Source organism: Watersipora subatra, chromosome 10 (genome assembly GCF_963576615.1).
Source record: "Watersipora subatra chromosome 10, tzWatSuba1.1, whole genome shotgun sequence".
NCBI lineage: Eukaryota > Metazoa > Bryozoa > Gymnolaemata > Cheilostomatida > Watersiporidae > Watersipora > Watersipora subatra.
This window is the reverse complement of record NC_088717.1, coordinates 34,633,764-34,654,141: the sequence shown is the minus strand read 5'-3', so window position 1 is coordinate 34,654,141 and position 20,378 is coordinate 34,633,764.

Sequence of the window (20,378 nt, the reverse complement as noted above, 5' to 3'; positions counted from 1 at the left end):
ACTTTCTAATTGGCTCACATTTAAACACATACCCAGTTGGTTTATTTTTCTCACAAGTTATTTGAGCTGAACAAAACACTTTTTTTATCACTTTTTTAATGTTGTACTCTTTTGAATCGTAGCCATCCTTGTCAATGAGTGTCGGTACTCTTAGCGGTTTGCTCAGCAATCAGAATTTTTCAATCTTTTATTAAATAAATCAAAATACTCCTGTTATGCAAAAATATATTTAGCAAAACACTAGAAAACAAAGTTCGGAAACACTCGCACAAAAACCTTTTCTTCCTGTTCTAAGGGCAAAAACAATAAAAGTTCAAATGCAATAAATAGCTTGTTAATATCTTTACAATAGCATCATATTGAGCAAACCTTAATCATTGTAATATGGCTCAACATAAACTAGAAAATTATAGTTAGTATCATTTAATTCTTTATTCGCATTATATTCATCTATTACCTACCAACAAGTGAGTCGTTACAGGTTCTTTGTAATAATGTTTCAATGAAAAAATTTTATTATAACAAAATGAGTAAATAAAGATATTTTAGAACAGGTAAAAATAGACGTACAATTTTTGATCTAACGCAATATACGAAAGTTCATTTGATTGGTTAATGTTGTTACCTAAAAGTAGCAAACATAAACAGAGTCATGTAAATGCTAGTAATCTAGCTGTCAGGGTCATAGAGTTATCTCCCCCTAGAGTGATAACTGTGCATTCAACAACACGAGCGTTTCCGGTGCCAACAAGGAGCATTTAGGCCACGCTCCTTTTTTGTGCTAGTCAATCGTAGTGATCGACAGAACAATAACGTCAGCCATGAGCATAATCATGAATTTCCAGTTAAGAGAGTAATTATTGCTCATATTAAAGAAATGATGATTATAGTTTATTACTCTAATATATGCTTATTATTTAAAGCAATTCAATACCTACATGCATTGAAAAGGCACTGAATAGATGGTGTTAAGTAAGTGAGTTAATGCAATCAGTTACTCCAATGATATACAGCCCCCAAACATGAGGGGCTGTATATCATTGGTTATTCATAGATAAGATAGATAGTCATACTGGGGTTGTATTACATTGGTGTGATGGGAAGCTAATCGACTGCCATCAACTGAAAGTATTGACATTGTATGGTGATAGAGTGATTCATTGTCACCTCATTTCACAAACAGCCCTTGCATGTAATCTTAGATTTCAATACATATCAATCAAATACATAGACTAGCTTGAAGCAAAGATGTCCACTAGTTAGTGGACATCTTTGCTTGATGTAAGCAAGCAAAAAGTTTGAAAGTTAGAGTGGCAAATGTTGTTATATGTTAGATAAAAATAAATTATACTTAATTACACTAAATTATAATTATTTAAAAATAAAATAGACTTTTTATTACTTTATTTATTAAATAAAGTAATAAAAATTAGCTATGATTACAATAATTTTTTATTGTAATCATAGCTAAACAGATTATAATTAGCATTACTTGCTAATTAATTTACATTTAAACACATTTGCAGTTTCATTTTTCTTCCTAATTCATTTCCACAAAAAACTTCTTTCATGATATTAAATTTAAAAGTGGTAGTTGTTTGAATAAGCTTGAAAACATTTACAGTTGTTTTTATTTTCTCTCTTCTCTTCATTTATTTCAATTACACAAAACATTTTTCATAATATGTTGTTTGAAAGTTAAAGTGGCAAATGTTGTTATATATTAAATAAAAATAAATTATACTTAATTCTACTAACTATAATTATATAAAAATAGAATATACTTTTTTATTACCTTATTTATTAAATAATTTTTCATTGTAATCATAGCTAAACAGATTATATTTAGCCATTACTTGCTAATTATTTTACATTTAAACACATTTAGTTTTATTTTTTTTCCTAATTTATTTCAACAAAACACTTCTTTCATGATATGAAATTTAAAAGTTGTAGTTGTTTGAAAAAGCTTGCAAACCTTTAGAGTTGTTTTCTTTTTCCTCTTAATTCTTTTAAATTGCTTAAAAATATTTTCTTATGATATGAAGTTTAAAAGTTAGAATAGTAAATGTTATATAAAATTAAATTTTCTGTCCAAATACTTGTTTATTACTTGGGCAACACCGGGTAGTACAGCTCATAGTTGATGGCAGTTGATTATCTTCCCATCACACCAATGTAATACAACCCCAATATGACTATGTATGTTATCTATGAGTAACTGCTTGCATTACCTTCACTTTCACTCACTATCTATTCAGTGCCTTGGCAAGTCATGCAGGTATCAGGGATTACGTGTATGTCACAATTTCCATTTCCATAATTCATTTCCATATTATTTCCATTTCCATATTACTTCCATTTCCATAATTCATTTCCATATTAATTCCATTTCCATAACTCATTTCCATATTATTTCCATTTCCATATTATTTCCATTTCCATAATTCATTTCCATATTAATTCCATTTCCATAATTCATTTCCATATTATTTCCATTTCCATAGCATTTCCATAATTCATTTCCATATTATTTCCATTTTCATACCATTTCCATACTTGTAAAATAAAATTTCCATATCCATTTCCCTAAAATTATGGAAATACTTATGTTTATGGAAATGAAAAAGCAAACATTTCCATAATATGTTTAGCGATCCCTGGTAGGTATTGAATTGCTTTAAATAATAAGCATATATTAGAGTAATAAACTATAATCATCATTTCTTTAATATGAGCATTAATTACTATCTCAACTGGAATTCATGCTCCTTGTTTAACCCTTCTCATGGCTGATGTTATTGATATAGTCAATCACTACGACTGACTAGCACAAAAAAGAGGCGTGGCCTAAACGCTCCTTGTTGGCACCGGAAACGCTCGTGTAGTTATCACTCTAGGGGGAGATAACTCTATGGTCAGGGTTTTAGACACACCCTATGCAATTCCATAGTACTGGCCGCAGGGTACAAACAGTTTAATTTTAAATCAGTATCTGTGCTATATTCTGAATAAAAGTAAGTTTTCTCAGCAAATACTTGTTATCCCCTTTCTTTAATTCCACTCAGTCATCTGCTTTTTAATGCCTGAGGTGTTTAGTGCTGGCTACGAGAATGTTTTGTTTACCCCATACATTCAAGTAGCATATACATCAACAGTTTTTGTTTGTCGTTACGATGTCAAGTTGTAGCCATAAAATATAATTACCACAATTTAAAGGTTTCAGCCATAAAAACCACGCAAGCTGATGTTTTTAGAATGAATCCCATGAAAGTTTTTTTTATCAATAAATCTCTGAACTATTAGCCTTGGTTAGAATTTGAACAATCGGTTGTCTTGACTACCTAAATTCTGATAACATAAATAACAAAATTGTAGCGTTGTTGATTCCTAATTTTTACAAGGCTACATTCTCTTCGGTAAGTTACATTAGTAGAAATTGAGCCGCTAATCAAGATTATAAGTTTTGTAAAAAGTTATTTTTGAATTTTTGAATTTTAAATTTCTATTTTTATCAAGCGCATATTCTACTATATGATCCTCAACACATAATAAAATGAGTTAACGAAATAAGATGGGTACTCAAAAAGGATTTTATAGGTTTTCCTGTATTTATAAAAGGCTTGCTTTAGAGGATACTCACGATGGACATAATGGTTGTCTGAATCAATCCAAAAGTCTTTTGCGCCATTCTGGGAACATTTGAAATCAATGAAAGTGCCAAAAAGGTATTGAAAACCGCCAAGTAAAGTCTGGGATTTCAAAGCAAGTTCATAATTGAATATAAACGAGGCAGGTATTGGAGTCACCTCGACAGCAGAATAATCTGTCAAGTTACAAACAGAGAAACTTTAGAAACAGAGAGAATAACCATGATTTGGATTATTACTAGTTAAAAGCTGAAAATTAATAAATAACACAACTTTCTGAATTTTGATATGGAACAGAGTATGTTTATCTGATTAAAATAACTTAAACTTTCAAACTGTGTTATTTTCCTGTGACAAAAAAACGTTTTTTTTCCTCATTTTATAACTATTCAGTAGAACTGCACGTGCTATAAATTTTATTAAATCAATATGGATTTAGAAAATACTGTCGTGACACTCTGCCAGACACCAACACCAAGCAGTTTGACGTGAACATCAAGAAGTACTGGAATGTATTATGAGCCAAACAACTGTGCAATAGCTAGCTCTGCTAACAGAATCAAGCTGGCTTGGCTACAGGACTGTCTTAGTTGTAAACAGAGTGAGTATGCTCAGTTACTTAGGCTAAACTGACCTAATTGGCTCTATTTGAATTTACCTGTAAGAGATTTAAATGCGTTATATTGCAACGGAAGATGGCAGGAAGCGATAGGCTGGAGCCGGAACCTACCATAAAATGAAGTATATATAAAAAAGCCTGTATAGATCATTGTAGCAAAACAGAGCAGATTATCTGCATGGTTGTAAATTTTTGCACACACATTTGATTTTAGGTATTTATGACTACTTGGGCTGAAATATATAATGTACTAAATATTACACTGTCATACAGCCCACGACCAGAGTGGTAATGGAAAAAAGAAAGGGTACTGTTGGTTGTTGAAAAAGTAGTTCTCAGCAGGAATTGACAGAGTATAGTGTAAATGAGACTTGTTTGAAATAGAAATATAATTGTTCTAGAAATAGCTTAAAAAGCTTGACTTAATACAATAATAAATCACACAAAAGATCACACATAATCTACTACTATATCAAACCTGTTTTACAACGATAAAAAATATTAATTTAAGCTATAGGCCTAATCTACTGTAATGTATGTAATTCAACAACAATAAGGAAATATGTTTATTATTACTCTGAAATACAAAATTAGAAGTAAAATGGCAAGCTACTGTGTACTATACACAGTTTGAAAGTTGGTTGCGTTGATTGTAGAATGGTTTTGATAGCGATCTTTAACAGAAAGCAAGTATGAGCATTCACGTGTCTGAAAGTTTTCTGCAAACTGCAACAAAATAAAAAATGTTCTCATCATAAAGGGGCGTTGTAGTTCGGCCCTAGCTTGTACATAAGTTGTAAAGAATTTTGGCTAACTTTTTAAATAATGAAACCTTCAGTGATTGGACAAAAAGCATAGGCTGATAAACTGTGTACCACAATTTCGTACCTGTAATTCGGTCTACACCTCAAACAGTCTACGTTTATTACAGAAACCTTTGAATAAATTCGATTGCAAGTAAACAATGCCATAGACTGGTGAAATACACACGGTTTTCTGGTGAAATGCACACTGATAAATAGTTCTACTATCTGTCGCACGGCTTTATTGGTGTATTGTAGGCCGGTCTTAACTTTTATTAAACCAAGCTTTTCAAGCGTTTTGTGGCGATTGTGGTCCAAATTAATCTGTCTATTTGTGCATAATCCGATCAGATGGGTAAGTTTTAAGATAATGCCAACTGTTTACAAAGACTTGGTAACGTATTTAAATAGGCTTAAATGTGTTTTGTATCATTATTATACTTTAACGACTCTACAAAACGATGGTTAAATTTGTTGATGAGATTTCAAAACAAGGGTTCGTCTCATTGTTGATGAATAATTTTCGTAAGTTGTGTGCACATGCATTTATCATAAAAACTCTCAATCTTCGCTTTGCCGTGGGATTATTTAACGACTAAAGAGCAAGTTTATACGAATTTTTTGACTGTCTGGTAGAGACTAAAAGGACGGCAGTTTCTTTTAGACTTGTAGAAGTGAGAAGAACGAGGATTTCGGCTCTACAAAAGCAAATCTGAAATCAGTACCATCCCTGACCCTTGGTGGGCTGTGTGCTTGAAATAGCAGTGAGGTATCTTGGCAACTGACAAGTATTTGTTCATGTGAGTTGTGAGAAAAGCCCAAGGCTTTCCCAAAGCTTGCAAAGCCATGTAGCGTGAGCAGCATTGCCTCGAGGCTGGGCAAGCATTTTCTTGTTAAACCATGATTGGCGGATGCTCAAATTGCGCAGACTGAGTTATGGGCTGGTTGGCTAAATTCTTTGAACAGCTTGGAATGGTACCTCAGGCTCCAAGTTCGGTTGATCAGTTCTAGGCATCTTAATATTTTGGATTAAAAAATCTAGAATTTATATCGATCGATTTCGACAAATAGCCAGAGCAAATGTGTGGACAGAGGAGGCCAGCCTGCTGCAACTCCAGGAGGCCCTGAAAGAAAAGGTCCATGAATGTAGACAAATCAATCTAGTAGGAGTCATATTTTAATCAACTCGAGCGCTATTCAGTTTTTTGCTCAAACCAGCTTGCAACAAGCTGAGCATCATGAAACTGGCCCTATCAATCTGTTTTGAAGAGGACACCTGCATAATAGAGAAACTATTTCAGTAGGCTTATAGAGACTAGTAGGGCCTTTACAGGTTTGACATAATAACAGCCAGATAACAGTTCTGTAGCTAAATAAACCATGCCGGCCAGCAAATACCTTTTCTGCCTATGCCTAAAGTTATTTTGGCAGAGGATGTGCTTACTTTGATGTACATATTTCTGCAGATCAAATCCGGTGGCCAATAAACTACCGATATTTGGGTTTTGAAACAGGCTCCTGACAAGTGGGCCGCTGTGATTTAAGATCATCTAATTAGATAGCTGGCCCGACTCATACATTAGTTGACACAGCAGGTGCAGCAGCTGCATTAAGAAAATTGTGGGCATCAACCAAACAAGGTACAAAAGTTGGAGCCCTTTGCAGTATTGGGGCCGTTGGGCTGACAGACATGCACACTGGCATTGCCAAAAGAAGCCGCTACACCTAGAAAACGACCAAGAGCAATTGCAGTAGTGTTGACTACTAGCCGCACTAGAGACACAACCCAATATTCTACTGACAAAAAGAAACCAGTCAGCACTGAGTAAGAGGCCTGTCATAATGACCTGCCTGACCAGGCCCTAACCACAAGGCTTGGGAAGGAAGGACTTTGGCCTTGAAGCACTGGAGCTAAAATGGATAACCGGGGTAGAGGAGGTCTACTTTTGCTATGTGGCAGTAGATAGACCTCGGACATAACTTAACTGAACCCCTACAAGGTCGTGTTAAATCTGGAGCGTGGACTACCAGACGACGGACTAGGCATGTCTTTGTATGCGAGACAAGCTGCACCAGGCTGCCACGCCATGAGCATGCTCATGAATTCGTTAAAGAGAAATCGTTCGATGCAATGTTAGAAACCTGCTTTTACAGCCAAACTGACATGTCTTCTGCCGCTTACCTCAACTAATTTAACACTTTGAGAGCAAGAGCCAAAAGTGTGGACACTCATACCATTTCCTAAGAAAAGAAGAAAAAAGGAAAGCAGGTATACCGTCGAAAGCTTTCCTTGAAAGCAGTAGGACCGACTTGCAGTATGCATGCTGTTTGGATTCCGAAGGCACCCAAAAATTCTGCCTTGTCAGTCTCAGGAGTGTCTCATGTGGAATAACCTACTCAGCTCAGCAAAGTTAATACTGAGCCAGTACAGGGCAGACACTAAGATGGGCCCCAAATCAGCAGCTACTTCCTGGATAGAAGTTGAAAAGGCAGCCAGTAAAACTCTCGCTTGACAACAGGTGTAGTACAACTTGCTGACAAAACCAGTGTTTGACATGCTTCTATAGGCCATGAGGTATTCATTAGAAGAAGATGACAGCCAATGACAAAATGCCAATGAAACCAGGCAGTCGTTCTACTGGGCCATACAACTACCAGTATGGCTAGAGATGCAAAGGCCGAGCAGGTTTTTTTGTTTAGCCAGGTCAGCAGAGACCCTAACTTGAGAATGACATTTTGGCCTCCCAGTGTGCCATGGGGTTACAGCAGCTGGAGGCCTCTTTGAACGACCATCTAATGACATTTTTGGACAGATACAGTTCATTCCTGCTAAGTAGTCCTGCTAAGGCCAGGTGGCGAATGACATGTCGATGCTAGCCAGGGCTGAGACGGTCTTTTCGTGCAGAGTGACGACGAGGTGTTACTGCCCGCTGGTAGTGATCAGTGACAGTTCAGATGAGCCACTACTGGTTATGACCTTGAACTAGCTTTGACTGAAAGAATGGCCGTAGAGTGGCTCCTCAACTACACAAATCTATTATCTCAACTCCAAAACATTGGTACAGTTAACATGTTCACAGGGTTAAGGAAGCACTAGGTAACTATCTAACCCGAGTTTGGAGCAGCGCCCTGAAAACAAATTGGCTGGAAGCAATGGTGCCAAATTACATCTATGTGGCAACCCAGCGTAACTGCACACAGTCAAGACTGACTGAGTAATCGGAACAATTTCTAATGCTCCACCAAACCACGCTCAGCACAGGAAATGGAAATATAGGCTAGACTTCCAAGTTGGAATGTTTGATGCAACACAAAAAAGGAACCCATTCTATCCATGAGCACCCTGACTGCAACTTATTTTAGTTATTTAGTGAGTGTGCAAAAAGTAGCTACTGACCCTTACAAATACAAGCAGTTCATCTTTGGACTATCCGCAGGGAACACCAAAAACTACAAGGCTTCCTGGAAACAGTTGGCAATATGAGCAGCACATTCACAATTTTTGCTACCATAGCCCAGCAGCTAAATCAACTCACGAACAAAGAGTAAAAAGAACATGGCCAAGGAAGAACAGGCAGCCTTTGACAAGCTGAATGAGCAACTCTGTTTGGATTCTGTGCTTGATACCCAAATCCAAGCCGCTTGTATATCTTTAATATGAATACCGGCAGCTGCGGAGTGGTTGGGGCATTCTCCCAAGTACGTAAAATGAGCTGAGAATATTTTTTTCATTTAGACACTAACCTCTGCTGAGAAAAGCTACTGAACAATTCAGAGGGAACTGATTGCCGTGGTAAAAGCCGTAAAACATATCTGTCTATACTTTTTTTTGGCAAATGGCTCCTACAATGTCTAGATCCCACGTTTTTGCAGTGTCTTTTTTCACCCAAGAAACCCATCAATGAAATGGCCAATTGATTGAAAATCCTGGCCGAAGTTCAGTTTACACTAGAACACAGAGCCGGTTTCTTTCAAAAAAATGCTGATAAAGTTAGTTGACAGACCTATGATAACTGTCGGCAATGCGAGCTCATTGAGCTAAAAAATAAACGACCAACTGGCAAAATCCTTGCTCTAGAGATTGCGCCATGGGAATAATTTGAGAAAATCTGGTTCACCAGCTCTGGGCTCACCAAGACCCCGCGTGAGACTCAGTTATATGAGCCCATTTGCTGCGAAAGCAGCCCAGAGAGCCAGTCGGGACTGGCTGATGCCTCATTTGGATTCTGCAGCATAGAAGAGACAGTGAGCAGTAGTAGAGACAGTAAAACAGAGATCTATGCAGTAGACAGAGAAAAGGTTGAGACAGTAAGAAGCATGAGGCTCAGATGCAAACCACTAGCTAGAAACCTGTGGCCAACATGCACCATGCTGTTGAAAGAGCTGAGCAGTTGACTCAAGATTATTTGAAGCTTCGAGGCCAAGAACTCTGCCAATTGCATATAATTAGTCTGTTCTTTTGGCTACACTCCAGCAGGTTGCTGGAAACCCCGAAATTTTTTTATTGGTTAGCCTCAATAGTGTTCGGTATGCCCGCCAGCCATCGAAACAACGATCATCTGGCAGACTCACCCCTTTGCTTCTTCTGAGGCCGGTAAAATTATCAGCCAGCTGCAACTGATTTGGTGCTGGTAAGGGATGACAGGCCAGAGGCTGCGTACTAAAAAAAAGAGGCCACGGACCCAGTGTGACCAATGTCAGAGATTTCTGAAAAGAATTATTGGATCCTGGTACTCTCAAACCAAATGATGAGGCGCCAGGATGGCCTACCCTTCCTGGAAACAACGACTCTAGTGATGGCAAGTGAATTAGATGAACCGTTGTTTGGGTACATAGGTTTATTAGAGCAAACCAACAACGGCCAGGCAGCGCAGTTCAAGATTAAACTGATGACCGAGCTGTGTCTACTTTGGCAGGTGGAAAAGACTCACAGTACACCTTATTACTCCCAAGCCAACAGTTTTGTTTAGTGCAACAATACACACCTTAGCGTCTCTCCCCTAGCACTGCTACTGACCTAGAGTCAAGAGGAGTTGGACAGACTTTCCCTCACTAAAAAAACAGCAAGCTCACAACTGTTTGGACAAGAGTTGTGGCTTCTTGACCATGAGAACATGGTGGAGATGTTGTAAAAGCTAGAAGTGCTCACTACTTTCAAAAAGGAGCAGGTAGCAAACTAACAGAAATACCAAGAACAGCATCAATTGTAGACCCTGGAAGTCCGGTGCAGGGAAGAAAACGAAGAAACAACCCTAAGCTACATGGTGCGTAGAACCTATTTAATTTATAAAGATCTAGTGCAGCCATTCTTGCCTGATAGAGCAACAGCTAGTTTTCAGCGTCAGGTGAGACCGACTTAAGCATTTCTAGGCTTGCCCAGAAAGGTTCAGGCTAGTACAAGTCAGCTAACAACTCCAAAGAGAGTTCAACATAAAGGAGCAAGAGCCAATTATCAGGAGAAACAGATCAAATTGGAGTTGGACAAAATTGGAGCTGGAAGGCAGAGGCTTACACTTGCGAAGAACAGCGACCAAAACTCTGAAGGAGGCAGGAGCAGAGAGGCAGCAGGAGCAGCAAGAACATAAGATTCCAGGATAGTTAGCTCAACTGGTGAGTCCTTTGCTGGTGTGAGTTTTGGTGTTACTCATTAAAACCACATAAAAGCTTGAAACACTTTGTCACTTGACCCATTAAGGAAATGAATGCGCATGTTGGCCCTGACACCCAATGACGAGTATGAAAAACGTTTTAGCCAGGTTTCCTCCATGATCAACTGTGTTTTTCATGACACAGGAGCCTATGTTGAGTCACTCCTGGTCGATGGTTTTCCTCCATCGATCGATCAGGAATAAACAAAAACGCAAGAAGTCTGAAGTACAAGGATGGCAACTCAGCTCTATGACAGGCAGTCTACTCCACTGATTAGTAATGTTTCTAATGGAGGAGTATGTAGTAGCAGCCAGCCAGGTCCTAGCACTGAATGGTTTGCCTAAAAGTTAAAGCTGTGATAGCATGTATTATAGGCCAAACAATTGTCCAATAGCCAGTTCAACTAACAGAATCAAGTTGTAACGGCAACAGGAGTGTCCCCTTTGTTATAGAAAATTTAGCAAGCTCAGCCATTTAAGTTATTGTTGATTTGGTTTAACTGACACTATTATGATTTAGATGCAAAAGTTAAGTCGCATGCAGGAGTTACATCACAAAAAATGATGACGGGAGGTGAAAAACAGAAGGCTGAGCCTGCCATGAAAGAAAGCATATAAAAAACCTGTATATAGCATTCTAGCAGAGTAGTGCTGGCATTCTATATGACTAGCTGCATTACCCGTGTTCGGGAACAGATTTACGTAAAGCAATAGTTTCATTGAGAGTCGTCCTACATACTGTAAAACGACTCCAAATATGCAATCTACTGAAATTTTTGTGCTGATCAGACTGCATACACATATGCAGTCGCACATGTTCATGATGTTGGAGAGAACAATGAAAATATGCAATGTGTTTACAGCTAGTTTACAATGCATCAGTCTCAAATCACTCAAATCGGAGTTGTCCTAATTTTGTACCTAGAACTGATAATGAAATTGACATTGCTAGGCAAACTGAAGTTCTTCACACTGGCAGTATTGAGAAGTTTTACATATTTTAAGAAATTCTAGAAAATATTCTGCTATTGCACTGCTAAGCTATCGCCAGCATTTATTGAATTGAGACTTCTACATGCTTAAAACACTAATCATTAATCACCAGTTCTTTGTCTATAGCTTGTGTTAAGACATGGTATATACAAACTGTGCAGCAGTAATGTGGTTGTGTTGATAAAATTTATTATCAATAAAATCTACTATATCAACTACATATATGGCCTCCCGCCTTGCCTACATAAGGCATTAAATCTGGAGCATTTACCCATACACGGCCATACACATTAGCCCATACACGGCGCCTGGCAGCAGCTGCTGTAGTTAGTGCATCTTGCTGTTGTCGGCGTTTCATCTGCTCTGAAAATTCAGCTCGCAGAGCAACTGTTGTAGTTAGTGCATCATACTCTTGTCACAGCTGCATCTGCTCAGAGGTTTCTGCACGGCTGGCTGCTGTAATGGCTGCTCCGAGCCGTTTGAGTCGCTGTTGGGTCAGCTCAGCAGTCTCTGCACCTCTAGCAGCTGCAGCATCAATTCTGGTCTGCTCTCGATGTACCTGTGTTTGTTCAGTGGTTTCTGCTCTTTTAGCAGCTGCTATTCTGTTTTGTTGTGGGTGTAGCTGTGTTTGCTTTTCAGTTTCTGCACCTTTAGCAGCTGCAGTAGCAGTTCCGTTTTTTTGTGGGTCTAGGTGTGTTTACTCTGCAGTTTCTGCTCGTCTAGCTGCTGCTTTGCGAATTCGGTCTCTTTCTCTGCCGGCATGAATCTGCTCTTGCGTTTGGGCAGTAGGCTTTTTAGGAAGCATTGTACTGCATCAAGCGTTTCAAAAAGTGAATGAAATGGTGTGCTATTTTGTAATACACGCTGCTTGCTTTCTTCTCATCGTCGCCTATCGCAATGCTCGGAGTGCTTGTGCAAGTTCTGTAGTAGCTGTAGTTCTGTAATAGTCGTAGCTGGAAAAAGTAAAATTAACTCAGCTTCAGAAGGAGATAAAAATGTTTACTATCACAAACAGCAACAAATCTAATGTTTTCAACCATTTCACTGAAGTACAGTAGATTCATTTATGTGTTTTCTATGGTCGACCGCTGTAGACATATTTTTGCAACTTTCCCAGAAATTGCTAGTAACTGAATTTTATTATCTGTTGATATCATAACTAATGATCTTTAAGACCTTTATGGTAGTGACAGTGTTGTCCAAAGATTACTCTCTAAAATTAGCCTAAAATTTAATCTTAAATCTTTGTTTGAGAATTTCCAACTTAAAAAAAACTAAAATTGGTGTGTACATGTAAGTTTTGAAAACGCCACCGAGTTAGAAAACAAATAATTACTTATGTTGATGACATTATAGCCAACTCAAATTTCTGTGATGGCACAGATAATTAAAATAGCAGCACTGACTCTGATGGTGGTGAAAGTAATGGTTTTGTAAAATTAAGGAACATTGTAGAGGATCGTTTTAGCTTTGTAGCTTCACATCGCTTTATCAATGCACAAAGTATGGATACAATAAAATTTTTTGCATAGTGGTATTTATTAACATGTTGGCAAAAGCTACGATATAACCAAAACAACCGTTCTAGATGGAGTTTCAAATTGAAAAAAAATATCATGAAGCAATATCGGCAAAATGGCTGGCAGTAGGCTGATAGCTAAATTTGAACATGGGCGCAATTGCAAAGGTTATGTATTGGAAGTGTGGCAATTCATAGACAATACCACATTGAATAAGAAGCACTTACCTTTTTGATGTGCAAATTTAGTAGGTGAGGACAGCGTTTTTTCCGGTGACCGCAAACAACAAACATTTAAGTGACGTTTTCGGTACAGGCAGTAAATATTAATTGCATGTAAATTACTACTCGTTAATTTATTTTATTTAATGAGTAGCACATTTGTATAGCTGTATGGGCACCTTTGTATAGGCCGCAGAACTCAGGATGGTGCTTTTTAATACGACAGCTACTTTGATGTTTAAAACGGAACAGTGCTGTTGGGCACTTTAAAGGGGCAGGCTAACCGAATATGATGTGATTTTTGTGTAAAAGCGATGAATAGGTTATGCATAGAGGCGTGTACTAACCGGAGATTCCCGTTAATGCCCCCTAGATACCTAGTACCGGCTCATATTCCGAAAAGTACGGTACTCTATAAGAGGGACACTCAATCAAACAGACAACGATTGCCGTTTATATAGTAGATTGTCAATTGTTGCCAACACATTTGATTTTATGTATTAATAAATATTTGGGCTAAAATCTATATTCTCTACTGACTAAATATTTAGTGTGTTTGATCGCAGTGCTTGACTGTCTTTCGGAGAATAAAGAAATAGACGATTTCTTTTACACTACGTTTCAATCTACATGTATATATATATATATATATATATATATATAATCTACATGTATATATGTACTGTATATAAATCTACAAGTTTGTGTTTCGTTATGTTCTTTGGTGTTTGGCTATAGCTTTTAAAATTCTAAAATTACATTTTGCTCCCATTTTGCTGGATTTAAACTGATAAAAATTGCAACTGCATGTTTCGAACTTAGTATTTGCCACCAAACATCTTTTTACAATTTTATTGCTTATGCCTCACACTGTATACTATATTCTTGATTGCCCACTCTATGTGACATATTATTTGAATTTCTACGAACTCTGTTTTATATTCTCGCTGTTTTAGGGTCAACATGATTCCTGCCAAACGATATCAGCAAACACTTCTCTCGAAAATAAAATTTAACAATTGTACCTTAGTCCAGGGTGATTTGTTACGGTAAATAGTATGTGAAATTGGTAAAACCAGTTTCGCAAGAAAATAAGTGATAAAATTCTAATAAAAATTTACTTAAATGCATACTAAAACTTCTTTCAAGTACGTTTTTAGTAAATTAAACTCATAAATTACTAAATTCATCCAAGTTAGATTTACCGTTAGTGTTACATGTCTGTCTTGAAGGTAAAAACTCTGCAGGTAGTACATTGTAATGTTACATTTTTTACAGATCACAACCACAAAATGCACTAAAGTTACTGTAGCTAAATATAGTTACTATGGTATAAAATTTGTTCTGTTACTATTGTTTAATGATGACAACTTTGATGATTTTTACCGGGCAGTGATGGCATCAGATTGTTACTATTGGTTTCTATACAACATTATGCATGCATACAATATTTTTGCCTCACTGATGCTGACACTGAAACAAACTTAAATCATATAACTATATAACAGATAATTTTTCATCATAGTCATAGTAAAGCAGACTATCTTTAACCATTACTTGCTAAATATTTGACATTCACAATTAAACACATTTACAGTTATTCTTTTTCTCCTAAATTATTTTAAATAAACACTTATTTCACGATATAAAATAGTAACTTTCTTTTTTCCCCTAATTTGTTTGCGTTGCACAAAAAAAATTTTTTCCATAGTATAAAGTTTAAAAGTTAAATGATAATTGTTTTCTTTGTTGAATAAAAAAAATTTTGATCAAAGACTTTTTTATTACCCGGACAATGCGTAGCATTCACTTAGTAACTTTAGGTTTTACCATTTTTAGTCTTTACTCTCTTAAAGGTATCTCCACTTCTTCTTCTTTTTGCCCAAAATAATTGTGCATGAAATGTCTCAATGGGTGTGTTTATCAAAACATTCACTTCTCCAATCAACCATCCATCACCGTTTCGAGTATCAATTGTAATGTTTTGGTTCTCAGTGCATAACGCTGCAAAAATTATTTTTAATCATCAAAGTTTAATTTTAAACTATTAAATACAAACTAAAGGAAACAAGACTATGCAAGGAACTAAATATTACGGTGAAAAAACCAACAATTATAATAGTGTGGTTATTGCAATGATTTATGTGATACATCGTTGCTTGATGTAACCAGATTTTCAAACAAAGAATATGCTCCAATATTCTTTTTGTCCTTTGTGAATCATTACTCGCAGTAAATGACATTGTTTGTTGTAACTTTTTCATTTTATGTGAGCTTAATGGGTAAATATTAAAATTTAATGTTTTACTGCAGTTCAGACTACCCAACAAAGTTTTTACCTGAAATTACTATAGACTGGGTGCCTAATAGAACTAGCTCCAACAGCATTCTTCTGCTCACCACTTACAACTTTCATAAAATATTCAGCTGAATAGTTTAAATTTTTTCAAATTTGTAAGAATTTATGATTTTTTTTTAATCAATACTCTATTGGTTTAAAAATACAATTATAGTAAAATTAATTGGTTTCCTACATTTCAGGTTATTAGTTATAAACAAAAAAAAATGTAAGTTAAACTCAAATAGGCAATTCATGGCAATTTACTTTTGTTTAAAACAAAGTTTTAGTTAAACAAAAAAACTCTAATATTAATTATGTGCTATGTACATTTATTTTATCCACAAATTTTTTTAATATCCATTAACTTCCATTTATCCACTTGTTACCCTTTTAATTAATAATTTTAGTATGTAGCAGATTATGGCCTCAAAATTCATAATTTGATAATTTGCAACCTCACAAATTTGCAATCTCACCAAGAGTAACACATTCGTGAAGTACCATTATTTACCTCACAAGTAGTTCAGTAAATAATTAAAATTTAAAGTACCTATATAAAAAAGTTCTTCTTAGAAAAACTATTTTACTTTACATTGTAGTTGAGAAAAACAGGTTTTTAACTAGGGTCGCTCATATTTTAATCAGTTATTATCTTGCAAGATATATCTAACATGAATGTATTTATTGTCGATTACTTTTTTACTACTTGCTTACTACTGATTTTCAGATAGTATTTTGTGCCATTCATGAAATACCATTTAAGCCCATATTCGCGTTGCCAATGTAACAACCAATTGAATAGAGAAATGGACAGGATTACAAAGGTTACGAGACACACAGACAGTAAAAAAACCAAACAGGTGATGTTGGCAAACCAGAATTCTGCGTCAGGATCAAAAATTCAATTCTAAAAACTTGGAAACTAAAATATCTTTGACTTCTTCAGAAAACATCATAAACATTATGCCTGGTTGTGATTACTGCTCGACTGGCAAAATGATTTTCCTTGTATCCATTTGATATTCACAAAGTAACCACATATCTCTAATTTGGTATTCACGATGTAACCACATATCTGTAATTAGGTATTCACAATGTAACCATATATCTCTAATTTGGTATTCACGATGTAACCATATATATCTAATTAGGTATTCACGATGTAACTACATATCTCTAATTAGGTATTCACAATGTAACCATATATCTCTAATTTGGTATTCACGATGTAACCATATATATCTAATTAGGTATTCACGATGTAACCATATATCTCTAATTAGGTATTCACAATGTAACCACATATCTCTAATTAGGTATTCACGATGTAACCACATATCTCTAATTAGGTATTCATGATGTAACCATATATCTCTAATTTGGTATTCATGATGTAACCATATATCTCTAATTTGGTATTCATGATGTAACCATATATCTCTAATTAGGTATTCACAATATGGTAAAAAAATTCTAACTTAGCTAAAAGTTAGTAATTGGCTGTTTACACTTGGCTGTTTACTCCCATGATCTTTTAGCATGTCTTATTGCGACGCTAAATCAGCATAATTTACATTATATTGCAAAAAGAAACTATTGGTTCACTCTACTCGCCGCAATAACTAAACACCCCGAGTGCAAAAGCAATAGATTAGATATACATTTTGGATAAATAAATATAAAAACATGTATTCAATGTGTGTGCGTTACAAAGAATAGCACACAAGAGACTTCCAGTGATCTCTGACTTTCTTGGGACATCTGACCTCTCTATATATGCTTCTTCTCTTGCTTGGCTTCTCTCTCTCTTTACGATAGGTTAATTCTGTCTATGTGATTTGGTTCCAGTATATAAGCTATAATTTGACCGGTTTAGCAAAGCCGAGTATAGCCAATATAGCAAAGCAGTTTTCTTTTTACTAAAATGCTAGGAAGGCCCTTGCCGTGCCGAGTTGGCCCTGTTAACTAACTAATTACAATGCATGCCACTAACTAGTGACCTTTCATCTGAAAAGCTCGGCACCAGTGTCTCGCTGGCTACTTCTACAACACTAAAAACCTCCCCCTCCGTGTTTCAAAAAAATGAAAGTGTAAGTCTAACCATATATATTCTAATTAAAATCTAATATTGATACTTAGCAACTATGCTTGTCTAGGTGTAATAATCTTTAAAAATATATGATGCACAGCATTCTAGTCTTAAAATGTTTTTTTCCCTATTTACTCGACTGAATAAGTTTACATACATGTAGATAGAGGCCTTATGAGATATTTATGTATATATAACCGGCAAATTGTGCAAAGAAATATTGCATGATGAACTCAAAGTCTAGGCTGATTGATAGCAGTTCCTTTTTAATCTGTTTTGTTTGTTCTAAAATGAAAGTTCATAACTGTTAAATTAATTATTTTAGTGCAAAATTTCGAAAGCTATTCTAAAGGTTTTCCTTCTCAAATAGCAATTTCATATTTAAAGAATGCGCAAGAGATGTTTCGAAAAATTCCGGAAACGGTTTCATTGTAACGCTGTCACAAGACTAGTTGTAGTCATTTTTTTAAAGATCAGTGGCATTGTGGAAAACAAATTGTTGGAAAATATTTCTAGCAAAGTTGTGAAAAATATGTTGCTAAAACGCTTAGTAAGTGATCTCACACAAAATTCTCACAATATTGGAAGACCACTACGTAATATTTCACAAGCATTACTTCTATGATGTTGTCTCAAAGATACCAGCTAGCATCCCATGAATGCTACGCGCAACAATATATGGGATGCAAATGTGTAGACATTTTTAAACATTCTGATAACAATTCGCAGAATGTTCCTCTAACATTGCAATTGATCACTTTCTCACAACATTTCTTCTTTGAGATATAAAGAATCTTCAAGGTACATTGGTAAATATATGGTTTATTTGTCTTGACATAAATCAGTTAAAATTAATGCAGCTCGTACTATTTTGCCTGGCGTGTCTCCATATTTGTTATAAAAGTCTATGAAAATTTCAATTTGCTTCATTTCAAATAAATTTTTATTATCAAGGGTGACAGTTTAAAAAAACAAACTTCGCATTCCTGTAACATTCCAGCTAAAAGTTTACACAAATAAACTTTGCTCACATTATCACAACTTTGAGTCTCAGCAGTTTTCCAGAAATGCTACTTTGGAATGTTGAAGTGTAAACATCCATATAACTTGACTTTTCATGTAACTAGAACATTTTTGCGCAACATAATATTTACTTTTAACTTAATGTCCCAGTATTGTTATAAAAAAGTTTTTCAAGGTTTGACAATAGTCAATGTTATAAAGATGTTTTCATTCAAACATTCTAAAATAACATTTTTGAAACATTGCAGTAACATTCAAAAGTAAAATAGATGTCACACCATAATGTTCCAACTACAATGCATGCCAATGTTATATAGATGTCTACACTTTAAAGTTCCAAAGCAACACTCCTGGAAAATTTCTGCCACATTGATACAACGGTAAAAATGTTGTTACACCATAATGTTTTATTCACATTGCCAGCTAACTTTAAATGGCTGCTTCCACCCAAACTTTTCAAATTAACATTCCTGAAACATTGCCGGGTCATTCAATAACAGTGTTATCTGACAAGGTTGTGATAACGTTGGCATAGTTCATTCACATAACATTCCACAAAAGGTTACTATAATATTTATGCGCACTATTCTACAAAATACTCCTTTAATATTGTTGAAACATAATACAACAATGATCATCAGTTCATGTTTGTAAAAATGTTTGCTTGAAACTTTATCTTACGTGTAGCATTCCAGAACATCCAAGGAATGTCACTTTTAGTTGGGCTGTCATCAATTATGCGTTGCGGCAATTACTTACAAACAGGTTAGCACGATGACTCTTTTCATCAAATGGTTTGTTTCAGTGTTATATATTTACCATTTAAAACATGCGAGTGTCAACTTCCAACTCTTTATATGTTGTTTTCATTCACATATAAACTAAGTTTTTTGAGGTGACTATTCTTTGAAAAAGTTTGCGTGTACCACCAGTCGGAATATCAAACTTCTCATTATATGACTTTTTGTGGAATGTTCTGATGATAACAGTCATCAGATAATTTGCACCATTGTTTTAGAAACTGAAATAAGCTAATCATAAAAAACTATATTAGATTTGTTTTCTCAGCCTGCTTATCACTTCGACCAAATGAACTGCTGTATGCAGTTTCAATAATCTCTTGATTCGGTCCACAATAATTATTGTTGTCCTTTAAGGTTTTTTCTTTGCCGAGTGTGGTAGTTGTAGATGAAGAACTGAAGAACGATGCAGAAGTAAAAATGAGTACACCATCTCTTTCTATAGCTACTCTGGCATTCTTAGGTAAACCTTCAAATACCTAAGACTTACCTAAAACTGCTATACACATTTCCTTCTATGAGTGATGAGCGGCTACCTAAAAATCTATCCTCACAAAAGTTTCTTACCCAACTGACTGGAGCAGGGTGCTGCAAAATTGCCTGTTCAAAAGTAGCAGATAGCCTCGCAATCAAGCCAGCCAGGACTTGCTGGATATCGGTCATGAGGATAT